We start from the raw sequence: 14199 nt of genomic DNA, 5'->3' as shown, positions 1-14199 counted from the left end.
GAGAAAGCTAGAAATTGATCGCAATCTTCTCCAAAATCCCATTGTGCACTGTTCCTCGGAGATGTTCCTGTGTTCCTCGCCACTTAAACAACATCACACACTTCTGAAAGTTTTAATTCCTCTCACTTTCTTCTTCCCCATCGGGGGGGGGGGGGGGGGGGGGGGGGGGGATTGGAGGGGGGGTCATGAAGCTAAACACTCCTGTGACATCTGACAACTAAAAGATGAATTTCAAGACATTTCTCTTCAAAGGCCCATTCAACTGAGTCTCATTAATCAAGTTATGGCTTCAGAACTGACACTGGAATCAAAGCGACCCGAGTTAGTTTTTCTCTCTTTCTTTTGCTCTGCCATGTGCGCTCTGAAGAATAACCCCCCGCCGCCTGTGTGTCTGGTGTCTCGGGGAGCAGGTCAGGGGATTGATGCCCCTCTCCAGCCGAGCTTGTGTGATCTACTTTCTTCGCAGATATTGCCACATTGCAGGCGCTTTTCAAAGGGGCATTAACCGTTTTCCAAAAGCCGTACAATAGCATGGTGGGGCATCCAGCATTCCGCATGTCCATGTCATAACTGGGTGATGTAGCTATTCTCAGCGTGCATTAACACATCAAGAGCAAACGCAGGGAAAACAACGCAAATGTGTATATGACAAGAATGGTACATTATTTGACAGAGAAACTCATGATACTGAAATATCAACTTTGCATATTATCATCAAACACTGTCCCAATCTTACATTTAAATTGTGTTGATTCTGATGCCCCATTAGAAAAGGTTAAACAGAGAACAAAAAGAGACTTCTGCTCGAGTCTCTGAGAAAAAGAATCGAGTAATCTCACGTCTCCGGTAGAGTTTCAGAAAAGAGCTCAACAATGTCACAAACATTGCCTCTGATAGACAGATACTCCCTCCCAAGACTGTCAACTTTGTCTTATATATATATATATATATATATATATATATATATCACCTACAAATTCCACAGAAATAGAACATAGACTGCCTTATTTTTTTGGTATTAAAAATAATAATAGAAATTGATGGTGTTGGGGAGTAACTCATAACAAGCAACACGGGTTACGTAATCAGATTACTTTTTCCAAGTAGCCTAAAGAGTAAAGTAACGCATTACTTTTAAATTTACCACAAAATACCTCTTTCAAATAAGTAACGCAAGTTACTTTGTTTTCACATTTATTGACTGACAGCTCTTCTGTCCCCATGTTGAGAGAAATCTGGAGTAAGTGCAGAGGCGTTGTGTGCGCTGTGAAACATGATGGATATTGTCGTTCTAGACTTAATGTGAGCAGGCTTTCACTCATCTCACTTGCACAAATACAGATTCAGTATTCCTCAAAATGAATAAAAACAATGAAATGCAAACTTAGAATATTACAAAAGCCTTGCAATAATCAAATATGTTAAATAATACATATATATATATTTTATTTAATCTCACTTTCTTAACCAATGGCTTTGCTGCTCACCTTCGATGATGACCATACTAATTAGCAAAAATGACTTTGGATAAATATCATCACATATTTTTGTTGTTTTACTGCTGAAGTAGGAGTGTTGAACTTTTCTTCTGCGACCCAGAACGCCAGCACAGCTGAAAGGTTTGTTTGCGCTGCGCCCTCTACTGTACAGCTGGGAATTTGCACTTCCTTCAGCCTGAGGCTTAATCATTTCACTTATGGGCCCTGTCCCACATGGCACCCTAAGCACTCTCGGTCTTCCTACGAGTCCGCACTTTTGTGATGTAACGCCACTTTGACTGTCGGGAAGAAGTCTACTGTGGAGCTCGCATCAGTGGGGACTCTGCAAAAGTGTGCATCGAGGGCGCATATCGACCGCAAAGGGGGGCGCTTAGCACCTTTCTGAAACCTAAAACGATAAACGAGACACTCTACGGTCTCATGGACTTAACGTGCACGCGGCAGCCATTGTAAGTCCAACAGACCAAAAGTGCATATGAGGTGTGCCATTTGGGACAGCGCCATGGTGTGAAAGAGCTTTTACTTTTTAAAAACAAACAAGCAAGACCAGCCCAGGTGGGGGAAAAGTAACCCAAAAGTAATGTAGTTTATTATTTTCCCAAAAATGTAACTAAGTAACACAATTAGTTACTTTTTTAGGGAGTACTTTTAAAAGTAACTTTACCCGACACTGAAATAATTTTTTTTATATAAAATGTTATGTAAAATTCCTAAATTCCTTAGAAACAGAAAATTTAAATATGTATTTATAATTTATTTATTTTATTATAAGTGTAAAGAATATAAGCAGCCTCTGAGAACTAACATTTTCCTTATGAATGCCTTGTTTTTGCTCATCCCAGTTAGCATGACCCTAAAAAACCTCCCTGCAAAGCATTTCAATAAAACGCATAAATGCAAACTTCAATATGTATAATATAGAATATCAAATTATTCCATTTCGCTTTTTGGCAGTGAAATCAATTCAAAAATGCAATTTTGCACACAAAAAAATAAATAAAAAAAATGCACATTTAACATGCACACAATAGTCATAAATAAACAGGCAAAGAAACATCCTGATAGGTGAAACCCAAAAAACTATTTGAAACCTGTGGTTTTGGGCATGCCGATGACAATAGAGCCACCCTGGGAAGTCAAAGTAAGGGAGTAATATTTCGTTGTGCATCAGTGCTAGCACTCGGTTACCTCTAACAGCATTTTATTTGTTTGCCCAACGCCAGCCAGCCGCACGGCATGCATTTATATTCCAATAAGAGGGAGGTGAGAGTTACACAGGCTGTTACGGTCTCCTTGTTCACCACAAAACATTACGAGCGCTGCAAAACCCTCACTGGTCAAAACACAATGTTCCGAAATTATAGTGCATAATGCTAAAGATGCGCTAAATGTATTGTGGGTTTTGAAAATACATTATTAAAAACATAGACCTACAGGGTGACACTTCAATTAAAGTTTTCTGGGGCACAAATAAAGAGTTTTGGGAGGCTAATTCTGGAACATTGTGTGTTTAACTGCTGATGAAATTTAAGAGCTAATTGGTGGCTAACTGCTTTCAAATGAGCCCCTTATGACCAGTTGTGTCTATTTGATTTCACAGGCATGTGTGCTCTCTTTTATGTGGTGGAGCTTTGGGGAATACGCAGCGCTCAGAACCTGATATGTTTCAAGAGCTTCCTCTCATCTCGCCGTGTTAATAGCCTGTCATATAACACACACATCTAGCAGAAAACAAATGAATTTCATTCAAAACTTACTAAGATGCGTTTTCAGATAATGTTTTTCTTACACCATTATTAAATAGTTTTTTGTTTTGTTTTATGCGTAAACCTCACCTAATATTGTAAGATTTATGCTTATAAAACAATATACCGATGAAGTAAGAAAAATACACTTTAAAATATATACTAATGTTCAAAAGTTTTGGGTCAGTAAGCTTTGTTTTGATTTTTAAGAAATGTATTCTTCAGCAAGGAATAATTTAATAGATTGAAAAAGACATTTATACAAGATTTCTTTTTGTCAAATACATTTTTTTCTTTAAGTTTTCTATTCATCAAAGAATCATGAAAAACTAAATTATGAAGCAGCACAACACAACAATTTCAAAAAAATTCAAATTTTAGAATGATTTCTGAAGGATCATGTGACACTGAAGTCTGGAGTAATGATGCTGAAAATTCAGCTTTGATACATTTCATTTTAAAATATATATTTAAAAAGAAAACAATTATTTTAAATTGTAATAACATTTCACAATATTACCATTTTACTGTCTTTTTGATCAAATAAATGAAGCCTTGGTGAACATAAGAGACTTATGAGTTTTGAAATTGTCTTGTTAACTTTGGAAATTGGGTAGAGGATTAAGTTCCCAGCATGCTTTGAAGATGACATGACGGTAAACAGTACATTGACTCTATAAGCAATGACTGTGCTAATGCCAGTGACAAGTAGCATCTTGTTCATTACATACATGCTAAATAAGTTTCATTTAGCATGTTCTATGATAGCTGTGGAATTGAACTGAAATAGAAAATATTTATTGGTTCCAGAGCTACAACTTTGGAGCAACTTAATTTTTTTGAGTAATCGACTTAAAAATTTGTGTTTATGTTACAGATTATTAAGTTTCTCTAACTGAATAAAGTTTGTTGGTTTAAAAAAATTTATCATTTGATGTTGTCATAACTCAAAAAATGTATGCAAACTGTTGCATTATTTGCTTTGTTGAGCCAACATATTTTTTAGTCACAGTGTGTATAAAACATTTTGCTTTCGTATTTTTAAAAGGGATAGTTCACCCAAAAACTTTCTTACGTCCGCTGAACACAAAAGAAGTTATTGCAAAGAATATTTCATGCTCAGAAAACTTTGTAAACCCATTGACTTTTTGCATTTGGTAAAATATTTTTTTTGTGTGATGACATAATTTAAGGATATTTTACCACAAAACAAGACTAAATACTATATATATATATATATATATATATATATATATATATATATATATATATTAGTTTTTTTGCAATTAGCAGCAAAAATATGTCTTGCAAAGACAGTCCAGAAGATCAGCTACCTCAACCAATTTAGACTAGCTAATGATTCATCTTGTACCAGCAAGAAAACCATGAAAAACATTCCACCAGTCACAGGTTTAACCTTAATTATCCAATAACATTCACAGCAGACGCGTAGGTGAAGTTAATCGTCCTGGGCAACGTTGTCATTCACAAGCCAATGTTCAAAACTTAACATCTTTCATTTCCTGTCAGGAAACTGCTAACAGCCAGTTCTGCCAGTTCTGTCTTTCAGTGGATTCTTGTGCGCTCGGTTATATTATGATATGATATGATCATAATATAATAATATAAAGGTAGCTTTGAAGTAGCGCTCAAACAGTAGAGCGTTGGCGCTTGCAACGCCAAGGTCATGGGTTCGATTCCCAGGGAAAGCAAGAACTGATAAAAATGTGTAGCTTGAAATGCAGTGTAAGTCGCTTTGGATAAAAGCGTCTGCCAAGTGTAAATGTAATGATGTGATGTTATGGTTTTACTCCGTGACTGGCTTGAATGATCCGTGTCTGTGAAGCTTGTTAGCTCACATTCAGCTCACTGTTAGCGCCGCAGATGACTCAAGGTGACCCATGTGAACTTTCAAACGGCACGTAGAGATAATTGAAGTTCTCTCAACTGCACTGGTGAGTAGGATACTGTTTTAAGAACATCAATTGGATGTGATGCAGTCCACTGGACACAGGCGTACATGTACTGTGAATTTTGAACAAGAATACAAAGCTGTGAGCACAAGGGACGTTTTACTCGCCTTGCCAGGGAAAATATCACTGCCTTGCAGTTAACCAATTGCGGTATCTCAAGGAAATAGTGAGAACAATGAAGCCTTTCAGGATCAATAAACTGTCAAATGAATTTTCTCTAAATGTGTTTGATGTACTCCCATAATTCTGTATCTCTCCCTGTGACTCTAGTCCGTCAATACTTAATGATTTAATCTCAGTCTATTCTTGGCCTCTGACATGATAGCTGGGACATATTGGATTTGAACGCAAAAGCCTCTAAAATATAACTAGCGATAGACCAGAAAACAGCTTTACTTTATTTCAACTTAAAAATACTGAAGTGTTCAGAGGAAGAAAGCTATGAATTGCAATAAGAATGAAAAACATGCCTTTAATATCGCAACTACTCCTCGACAGCAAATGAAGACTTCACACTACAATACTGAAGTTTTCAGTATGGATGACATGTCTTTAATATCTCATTTGCTTCTCTTGGAAAGCATTGAGATGAAATTTATGTTTAAAAATTTCTGCAAAACTCCAAAAAACTTACTTATACATACAATTCACTGCCTTTTCCAGCTGAAATAAACCCTAGTGACAGTAAAACACAAACAACTTCTATTCTTGTTCACACAAATTATGATTACAAAAAATATTGACTTATTTTTGCACGGTTCCTTGCACAATACTATGTTATGACCTCAAAAACTTTTTTGTACATTTGCAAACTACACTGTAAAAATGTATTTTTCAAATTTGTAAATAAAACAAAGATTGCTTATCTTAACTTATCTTATAACTTTTTACAAGAAAATGCTATTTCAGTTCTTGCTACTTCAAAATGCAATGTTTAATTCAATGCGTTACTTGTTGCTTTTTTTAGTGTAATTTTGCGGAAATGTTTCCATGCAAGTTTTTTCCCAATTAGACTAGGTTAGTCTCCTATAAACTTTCACATCCATTAAACAATTCAATCTGATCAAATTGCTCATCAAATTCTTCTAAAATTAAATGATCTATACAGTATCTCAAAATTTCAGTCGTCTCATTTGTGTCTATTTTTATTGGGACTTCTGGCAGTTACTTGACACCTAAACTTAATGTCACCATGAAATAAAAATGGACAATTTTTCAAATGTATGAAATATTACTTTTTTTATTTATTTTTATTCATGTGCCCTCGTAATCTTCAATCAAAATGACTTCCCCCTCCCTCTTGCAGCGACATCTCTTCTCTTCTCTGATGACATGTTTACTAGCGCGAGGGCGGGGCAACCTGTCACTCACATGAGATCGACCAATAAAAAAACACAACCATCCAATCAACTCCCTGTGCACAAAACCAAGTCCTGCCCTACAATTTGTTCTTATTCTACAAGCCGTTTCTCTCGGATATATATGTCACAATAGGGAAGAAAACACTATCGTAACTTCCGTTTCATTTATTCCGTTTAAACGACACGTAACTGAGGACTCAATTAACTCTCCTGAGCGATGAAAGAGAAATAAAAAAAACCATCCTCCGGACTGAGTAGCAAACACAGATGCACACACATCCAAATAACACCTTGAGCTTTAAATCCTCCCTTATGAGAGCAATCCTTCGGTCTGCAGACCACGAAAAAGGACAAGGCCGGTCGTCACACGCAACAAGTTGCGGACAACAGCGAGACGTCACCCTTGGTCACTGGAGCTTACGGTGCATGTGAAGGAGGTGCGTGTGAAGGAGGTGTGTGCTCGGCCCCCGGGGAGATGGGAAGGAGGACTGTGTGTATGAACCCGAACACACACCTGCTATTTTTGTGCAGCACCTGCCTGGCCTGCCTGCTGCGCTGCTGTCTGTGTGCTGCAGAGATAACAGGGGGGCTATTCACGGCTAGTCAGTCGGAGAGAGTCAAGCCCTGTCTCACTTCTGTGTGTGTGTGTGCGTCTTACCCTCTCATACACATCCAGACCTGCTCTGTCGCTCTGTTTACCCTCCCTTTATGCCCAACAAATACACACAGATACAGACAAATTCCTCATACAAATTCACTAGCAATCCTTACTAGCAATTCCAGCTCAATCCATGTATCTTTAGGTCTTCTGTTTGCACATACACACACTCACACACACACACACACACACTCTTCAGTCTGTCTGCTGCAGACTGCGGCCAGCTGATCTTAGAAAAGGAAGCAGTTGTGTGAAAATCGTATTACCGTTTTTTGTGAATAACAATCACTCTAACAAAGCATCTCACAATCTGCAGGCAACCGACACGTAACAAAATGAACTTTATAAAGAGTATGTTTTGCAAGAAAATACTGCTTCAGTCTTTCTACTTCAAATGTAATGTTTAATTCAATGTGTTGCTGTTTCTTTGAAATTATTTCTGAAATTGAATGGCAATCTCTGAGTGAAAATTCTTTCGAATCCTGCACCAATTATTTTTCAGTGTGGTTACAAAATACAGATCCAACTTATCATTATTTCCATCTCTCTCTAGTATTGGTACTTGTTAGAGGAAAACATCACTATCACGACTGCTCATACTTTAGGTTAGTGATTTAATCTAACCCTGAGTCTTTTGTGTATCTTGACATAAATTATATCTCCATTCATTTTGCTTATTGAGAAGAGGTGTGCTATTCATTTTCTTTGTGACCAGAGTTATGATTTTCGCTTGGTGAACGATAGAGGCTCTTTTGAATTGGTCACCTAGCAACCATCTTAAGCAACATGATAACTACTCTGAACACCTTAGTAACTGCATAGCAACACCTTGGCAACCACCCAGATCACTCTAGCATCGTGGTGGAGAGTTTCGCACAGGCAAGCACATTTTTTTTACAAATCTAGTTGTTATTTACTGTGCACTGGAGTCAAACACAAACATTTCAGCTCATGTCTTCTGAACAACATGCAGCTAGTGGACGTTTCCACTGTTATCTGTGATTGTTATCGGCTATCTAAATATTCTGTTCTCCCTTGGAAGTCTCTAGACTGTCCTTACATATGATTTATTTTTCAAAGTCATGGAACCTATGGGCAAAATAAATAAATAATATAAATAAATCATGCAGTGCCTAAAAGGGCAAAGAAACGCGTCAGCAAAAAGAAAAACAACAGGCAGTTAAAGGCCAGCTTGATCTTACAACACCTTGATGAAGGACATTTCAGTCTTTCTCAAGAAGATACTGTCTCACACATATCTATCTATCTATCCATCCATCCGTCCGTCCGTCTGTCTGTCTCTCCATCTGTCCGTCCGCCCGTCCTATCTGTCTATCTGTCTGTCTGTCTACCTCTATCTAAGTGTCAATCTATCTATCTATCTATCTATCTATCTATCTATCTATCTGTCTGTCTGTCTGTCTGTCTGTCTGTCTGTCTCTCTGTCTACCTCTATCTAAGTGTCAATCTATCTATCTATCTATCTATCTATCTATCTATCTATCTATCTATCTATCTATCTGTCTGTCTGTCTGTCTGTCTGTCTCTCTACCTCTACCTAAGTGTCTATCTATCTATCATCTATCCATCTATCTATCTATCTATCTATCTATCTATCTATCTATCTATCTATCTATCTATCTATCTATCTGTCAGTCGGTCCATCCATCCATCCATCCATCCATCCATCCATCCATCTATCTGTCTACCTGTCAGTATGTCTATCTATCTATCTATCTATCTATCTATCTATCTATCTATCTATCTATCTATCTATCTATCTATCTATCTATCTATCTATCTATCTATCTATCTATCTATCTATCTGTCTGTCTGCCCTGTCTGCCCTGTCTGTCTGTCTTTCCCGAATAATGTCAATATGTATTCTGAACCCTTGTCTGCATAGTTGGCACACAAATGAAACATTACAATAAATCATTTATGTAATCTATTATGTATTATGGACCAACAATATATAATTTTTTTCCACTTTTTACCAATTATTAGAAAAATACATTGACTAAAATGTTCATTTATACAACTTGAAATGTTATTACATTTTAATAAGTGTAAATTAAATGTAGAAATTAACATTAACCTAGATCAGCGGTTCCCAACCTTTTGTGGGCCAGCGCCCCCTATCTATTATCCAGGTCATTTACAATTACAATAACTATTTTAAACATTGTCTTTACTAACTTTCTGGGCCGGCAAGTTTCAATTACATAGAAGCCTATGGAGGAATGAGACAGCTCTCAGATTTAATCAAAAAATATCTTAATTTGTTTTCCGAAGATGAATGAAAGTCTTACATTAGGGTGAGTAATTACTCAGAATTTAAATTTTTGGGTGAACTAACCCTTTAAGTCAATACTTTTTTAATGACTTGTCAACTTTCCATTCCTTTCCAAAAATAATGCAAAAGAAACGATACATAGCTTACATGTCGCATTAAACTGGCAGATTTTAGAATGTTGTAGGCAATTATTTTGCAAGTAATTACGTTTAATCTTGTCTTGCCTGGATCTTTGGTGTAAACTCGTTAACACCCCCCATGAACACCTGAACGCCCCCCTTTCAAAAATCTTGCTTCCACCGCCCCCCGTTGTTCTCTGAACGCCCCCGTTGAGAACCACTAACCTAGATGAATAAAAGCCATACAGTATTGTCTATTATTAGTTCTAGATACCTTATGCATTAACTGTAATGTTCACGTATTGACAGTTATTGTTAGCTCCATAAAACTCAATGCAATAAACTTGACACCATTTGACATCATTAAAAAAATCTATTAAAAGTAAACATTCTGAAAGCTTCTTTGGTGAAGGTAGTCCTATGGTTCCAATGTAAACCATGTAATTCTGACAGCCTCACTGTACCATGGTACGACCACCACAATAGCTTTTCAAAGGTTGCTCCCAGTTAAGTTTAAGTTATAAATGGTTGGTTTTCCTTGGAAACAAAGGAACCAATTCCTCTTAACTAAGCTTATAAATAATGCAAACCTACTAGAGCAACAAACCCAGACAATCATCACATAGAACGTAAAGGACAAAGGCTGAATTCAGGTGGCGATTGCATTTCAGTCATGCATGTATATCCCAAAGCACATGATGAGATATCATAGATCCCCTATCCTCCAAGCCAAAATATGAAAGCTTTATCTTCAGAAACTCTGTTGACATGCGAAACGTGCTTTACATAAGCCCGGCAGTGGAGAGGTTTGTTTATTACCAACAAGAGCCGCAGAATTATGAAGCATCAGCGGGCTTGGAGTGTGCATGCATTCACAACAATAGAACGATGAACCAGTGAAACCACACCGCATCAGATCACTCACCCCGCACGTGAGCGAATTACAAACTAAACACTTTTGCAAGATATGGATCTTGCATGCATGAACTATGAGGCAGGCTACTGAAATCCAACAAAACATAAACGAGAAGAAAAAGAACCCTATATCAGCCAGATACACCTGGTCAAAATCCCTAAAGGAATCTGAACAGTTCCATCATTATTTCAAAGCAATCCTGTATAAATGATTGGAATGAAAATTAAACATCACCCCCAAAAAACTGGATCTTTCAGACCATCAATAGAATCTAAGATATTTTCCATGTGATTTTCTTTAAATGTCCAGCAGCAAAACATTATTTAAGTATAAGACATACAAAGATTTCACAATAGCCAATAATAAGACTCCAAGAATCAAAAAATCCTGGAAATCCTACAGTATCCTGTACAATATTCAAATAGAAAGTTTTATTACTCCAGGATTTATGACTTGTACATATTATGTTAATATTACTTGATTAACTAACTTTAACTCACCCTCAAGTCGTTCCTAACCTCTAAGACTTGTTCATCTCCGGAACATTAAGAATTTTTAATGAAATCTGAGAGCCAATGCAACTACCACTTTCAAGTTTATTTACAAAATATTAATCTCCAACGCGCATTAACTCAACACCGTCTGCTCTCGCATCAACACATGAGTCCTGGTGCTCTCATGAACGTGCATTGTAGATCAATATTTTGTAAAGAAAATGGTAAATTGTGTGTGTGTGTGGGGGGGGGGGGGTTATGACCATAACTTCATAATGGTTAACTGTCACGTGGATTACTTTAATGATGTCTTTACTGTCTTTCTGGAGCTTGAAAGTGGTAGTTGCGTAGGCCGTCAATGGAGGGACAGAAAGCTCTTCATTTGTTTTCCGAATATGAACGAAATTCTTATGGGTTTGGAACGACATGAGGGTAAGTAATTAATGACAATTTTATTTATTTTTTGCGTGATCTAAACCGTTTAAGGACTTATTGTGATATTTCAGAACACACAATTCCAAAAAGTACTATCACCAACAGAACAAATGCCCTTCATTAAATAGAATGTAAGGAAAATATTCCAAAAACTCTTTGCTTCCATGTGATTTTCTTTTCTTTAACTGCCCAGTAGCATCACATTATACCAGTACAAGACAAACAGACATTTTTAATAAATAAAAATAAATAAAATAAAAATCCTGAAAGAACGGCAGTTTATCCAGTAAGGATTCTTATGAATCCCATTAAGTTTGGTTCCAAATGTTAATGCTATTTCATAAAAATTCCTCCAGGGTTTTTTGACCATGGCTATATTGGCTTGATGAACCTATAAGATCTAATGTGCATCATTGTCAGAAATTAACAAGAGCTCGGGGCAAGAAATGCCCGATAAAGTGACATAAAAAGCTCCATATATTTACAGTCTGGGGGCAAAAAAAATATGTAATTCAACCTCTGTTTATGTATTTTTCATAATTCCTAATAATTTAGGCCAATGGTTATGGGTTTAGTTAGTGCCTCATCAGACACTGTGAAGCGAAGTGTTTGTGATGGGAAAAGATTCAATCAGCAATTAAAACCCTGACAAAATGCCGCTGCTGTTCATTTTCTAAATAAAAAAAAGTTAATTTCTGACTCTGCATTAAATCTATGCCACAGTAACTGGCCGGCTCACCTGGTAAGTTGGATATCGGTGTGTTTAAATCCTCAAGGTGATGCGTTTCTTCTTGGCGCAGGATGCGGGACAAAGCTGGTAATTTCACCTGCCTCTCCTCCAAAGCGATCACGAGCACCGGGCTGACATATCGGTAAAACACGGGCGTCTCTGAGCGGGTCCGGTGCGCACCAGGCGTTTATAGATAGCGCAGTGGATCCGCGTTCTTCCACCCGCTCACTCAGACACAATGTCCCTTTCGCGACGGGATCAGTCGGGATCCTGTGTGGGGACGCTGCTGCTGCAATTCGGTGAGGATATAACGGGTAGGTGTGGTTGGGTGAACGGACGGAGACAGACAACCGTGGCACGGGTCCAAAAGAGCAGCCCTGCGTTAAGACGCACGGCGCAGTGTGTGCCCGCCCGCTGAAAGCCTTTCAAAAGCAGAAGATTCACGTGCATATGAAGATATCAATGTCTGAGGAGGAATTGGTTTAGGTGATGGTTATTAACGCAATACATCCTCCTGCAGTCTGGAACGGAACGTCTCTCCAGCGGTTCCTTTGGTGATGTTCATGAATCAGTCTGTGCGACGTATAAACTGATATTTACATCCACCGGTCAGACAACGAGCGCTGCGTAAACACGAGCATCATCCGTGGGCTTCAGAATGAGGAACCTAACCTTCCGAGAGGGGGATGGATCTCTCTCTCCCTTTCCCTCTCACACACACACGCGCGTGCACACACACACAGAGACACACACACATAACCAACAATCAGTTAGGCAACGTATACACCCTCGGATAATTAGATCTAATTAATATCTCATTTGCTTCTTCTAAAGATTAAATGAGGAAAAAATGGAGACCATCATGCTTCTCAATTTGTCCCTTGAGAAAAATACCCTTTTAATCTCACACGTCCTCAGAGATTTAGCAAAGATCTCAACAATGTCTCAAACAGTATAAGACCACATTCAATATTGAGTAGTGGAAGCCACAATATGAACTGGAAATAATTCAAATCAAATTATTCCAAAACCAAAGGATTGGTGACAGTTTAAAACAGTTTTCACTCAGAAATTGATAATTTCATTACACGGAAATGACCAGAGTTAAAATAGCCTACATGACATTTTAAATGTGTTCCAATAATCTGCTTTATTTGCAACTTTGAGAAAGAATTTTTACAGCATGTGGTCAATTGCATCAGGAGAAACATCTGAGATAAAGCCAATACTTGAATGAAGTATATTTGACATCTCCATTATGTCTTCTTAGATATGAAAGAGCAACATCTGAGCAATACAATTTTTAATGGAGAGCACCTCCCTCAAACTTGTATTGCTATTAAATAAAGCTAATTATAATTACAGTCTTAATAAAGATTCCAATTGGATGAAAAATTTCCCTTTCTCTAATATGAGAATTTAGTAAGGTGCTTTTAAGAACCTTTAGAAATCATGACAGGATTCTGAAGAACCTGAAATAATACATCGAGAACTTTATAAACCTTCCTAAAAAAACACACAAATACAAAAGGTTAAGAATCATATTGAGCAACAACAAAAAGTAGATTCCTTGCCAAAGTCCCTCTTTGTACCATGCAACCTAAGGTGCAGATAACATACCTTTTTAAGGACGTAGCCCAAACCCTAACCATGGGGACATTTAAACTAAATGGATGCGGTTCTTCACAAAATAAGTACGCATACACACACATCAGAGGTTGAAATTATTAGCACATAAAAATACACACACAGACACACACACACACACACACACACACACACACACACACACTGAGAGAGAGAGGGAATAGAGAATAAATTGAGAATTACGATTCTGAAAAGACAACTAACAAAATAACATGTAATTTACTAAAGTTCCTGACAAAGCGTTAACTAAAATTGAATTAACTAATTCAAGTAATTCAACTCGGTTTGAATGAATGATTCAATGCCTCAATCACTCAAAGACTTCA

The 14199-nt window shown here is 37.4% G+C and overlaps 1 protein-coding gene across 1 annotated transcript in view; it reads right to left on the bottom strand.

Moving 5' to 3' along the window:
- The window catches only part of sema6ba (sema domain, transmembrane domain (TM), and cytoplasmic domain, (semaphorin) 6Ba), a 152387-nt gene extending 139423 nt beyond the window's left edge, over nt 1–12964 (bottom strand). The window contains exon 1 of the mRNA XM_082172991.1: nt 12236–12964. The gene's annotated coding sequence lies outside the window, so the exon portion shown is untranslated. The remainder of the gene's footprint in view (nt 1–12235) is intronic.
- Between the last annotated feature and the right edge of the window lie 1235 nt (nt 12965–14199).

The sequence above is a fragment of the Leuciscus leuciscus genome (assembly GCF_965113295.1).
Source record: "Leuciscus leuciscus genome assembly, chromosome: 6".
NCBI lineage: Eukaryota > Metazoa > Chordata > Actinopteri > Cypriniformes > Leuciscidae > Leuciscus > Leuciscus leuciscus.
The sequence above is the reverse complement of the archived record's forward strand: the minus strand, read 5'-3'. Positions and strand labels throughout refer to the sequence as shown.